Genomic DNA, 3,384 nt, shown 5'->3' with positions numbered 1-3,384 from the left:
TTTATGTGTATTCGTAAACAATTGCACAATTTGTTTGCGATGATTATATTACTGGATTTAGTTTTTTCCTCCTTAGGCACTGCATTTTCTTATTGTATTCATTTTATTAATTTCAGAAATGTCCTATCGTACCATCAAACACTCTCATGATATATGGCATGTTGCAAAAAACCTTGTTAAGAAAATAATGAAGGTAAGAATCATGTCTAGTCTACCTATTACTCAGCAGTCTAGGACATTGGTATTCCCCAATGTACCTGATGTTTCACTGATGTTCTTTATTTTAGTAACATCTTTTATCTTACTGACAACTTAGATTGTTCTAGAAATGAATTTGTTCCCGTCACCCTATATCTCTTTTTGTGCCCTATTCGTTTGATCTTGTTTACTTGAAAATTTACCCATTCTTGCATATTTCAGTCTTATTGTTGTGCTCAGTATTTGATTTGGGTTGATTTATCTATTCATTGGATATATCAAAGTATTCATCTATGATATTCTTGCACTTGAACATTAACATGGAATTATTGTGAATTCAGATAAGGACACCCTGGATTTATTATTTGAATTATACTATAGTCAGATAATATCCTAGATTATATTATTGTAATTCATCAAGACTGTTGGCACATCTCCATATCACAGGCGACTAAAAACACATCAATACATTCAGAGGTGAATTTGATTTTAACATCACTGGAATTTAATTAGAATTTTATTCATTAGGACTGGTGATGGAACTTATTGGACCTTTTGTGATTTAATTCACAATGCTGTTAAGTTCTTTTTAAATGTTCTTTTTGTATTATCGAGAATTAAACGATTTGTTGAATTGTACAAAACTAGTTGGTTTTCATTCTTTCATGTTATACAACTTTGGTATTGTATAACTTTCTGTTTTGATGATTGCTCTTCTTGCACTTTTAACTTAATTTTATCTACCTTCTTCTCAAGGTTGCCAAACAAAAGGAAAATGCGGCTTTATTACAATGGTCCAAAGACATCATGAATCATTTCTGGTTTTCATGCAAGACTGCTAGCAGCTATGAGTAATTTTTGGTGAGATTTCTGTCCTTGTATTTTTGAACAGATGTATGTAAACGTTTGCAACTGTATATTTATTTATGAAATCAAAGTTACAGTGCATAATCCTTATCTTCCGATTTATTTTAATATATATTTTATCCATGTGTATACATCACCAAATCTTGCAGGTATGTAGTCTACTGAAAGTAGTTTACTTGAAATGTCAGAGTAATTATAGGTTACTGCATTTGTATGGGAAAATATGAACAAGTTTTTCGGATGGACACTGCACGACCATGGGAGTGCAGTATATCCATCCGACAAAGGAGTTCATATTTTCCCATATAAATGCAGTAACCATTTTATTATATGCTCATTTTCTTATTCTTCATAAGGCCTGATTATATAAACAAAAATATACTACAAGAAACAAAGTGACTAAACGTATGCAGTATACAACAACATTATTAATGTGTACATAACTCCGCCCAGATAAATTTGAACTTAGTCGCGTCCTAGACATAACTTTCGAAAGACAGTTTATGCCTTGTCACTTGCATGTTATTTGTAGGAACCCATCAATTTTATGAAATCTGGCATATAAAACAAAAATATTGTATCAAAAGTTAACTCGGAATGTGGCAAAGCAGCTGCTATGTGGCAGTCCATGAAACATCAGCTTTAGTTCATTCAGAAACATATTTAATTCAGCCAAAACATAAACCGGCCTACTACGCGAGTGCACATGATATGTTTACAATTAAAAGTGCTGGCGTCTCTGTCCATTGTTTGTTCACAATAGAAAGTAGTTCCTTTCTGAGTTCAATATGAAGTGCGCGCGAGTTCAGTATCGTAAAATATTGAACGATTCTGACAATGCAAAGTTAACGGAAAAAAGGGGCATAATAATGTGGAATATTGAAGGAACATTGATCCGAGCAAAACTGTAATCCTGCTACATTAACCATTAGTCAAATCTAGAACATATCTTTCCCTTGATTATATAAATCCAGCTGTATTATAATTTATCAATTTAGAGTCACCATGACAAAAGAGACCAGCTTTAGGTGCTTTGAATATTGATTGTGTCATTCTTTCAGAGTATCTGGAGGAGTGTTCTTCTCATCATATCACCAAAAAACATGAGTGTATTTTCTTACATGGCCAAGGCATTAATAAATGCCTACATGAACCTTTGTCAGAGAATGAAAAAAGGACAAAACCTTGACTATATCCCATGAAGGATGCCAAAGTCCTGAAAACCTTGGCACAGGTACTATTGGACCAATGGTTCCTAAACAGTGCGGACTATTACTTGAATTTCAGGTTTGCAACAATTATATGTTAAGAGTGCTTTAAATGTTATTATTCTCAACTTAAGAATAAGTTACCGTATATATTTACCATTTGAATATCTGAATAAGTTAGCATTCATACGATGTGTGTACATGATACATGTACAGTGACTGTCCTTCTCAAGTCGTTTGCAAGTTCAGGTATAATACATGCACATCAGATATAAACAATTCCATGACACTCTGTATAAACACTGCAGTAAAAAAATTATATATGCAAAATTTACCAACATTAATTAGTACTTAATAATTGTTAGGAGATTGCAAGTGACACATTAAAAGATACATTTTCTTGATAATTGCAGAAGTTCTTCATCAGCATATAATAATGTACTGAGCCAAGAGATTTTCATACACCCCTCCTGTGTACAGGATTCGGAATGATCTACCTGCTTTGGATCACAATATCCATAGTGGCAGGGGTGTAATGAGAACCAATGAAGGGGATATAGTGTAAGTTTGTTTAAATACAGGATATTAGAAATAATTTTATATATTGATTGTACATTATGATTCCAGCTTGGACATCAAGGCAATGGAATATTATCCACATTTACAAATCATAAAAATTTTGCATTAGGTATAGTCATTTTGTAACAACTGGCACACATTGTTTTACATTTCTGTTAAAGAATCTTAATATTTTCATGTGTGCAGATCTTGTAATCAGTGTTATCATTCTAGTGGAAGTAAATTTTGATTTGAACAATACAAGTTTAATAATTAAATCCAATGATATATATATATATATATATATATATATATATATATATATATATATATATATATATATATATATATATATATATATATATCACTTTCCCAGAGGACCGACCCACTTTATTAAATATATATATGGGATTCATAGAATTTCCTCAGGAGGTTTGTGCACAATGCTGTCATCATGATGATTACTAATACCTGCTCATGAAAATATGTTGCCTTCTGAAGAAATGGGTAAAAATGCAGCCTGTCTCAAGTAGTACTTTGGAGATAGCAAAAA

Source organism: Sinohyriopsis cumingii, chromosome 5 (genome assembly GCF_028554795.1).
Source record: "Sinohyriopsis cumingii isolate HCF-2022 chromosome 5, ASM2855479v2, whole genome shotgun sequence".
Taxonomy (NCBI): Eukaryota; Metazoa; Mollusca; class Bivalvia; order Unionida; family Unionidae; genus Sinohyriopsis; species Sinohyriopsis cumingii.
Note: the sequence above shows the minus strand (reverse complement) of the source record.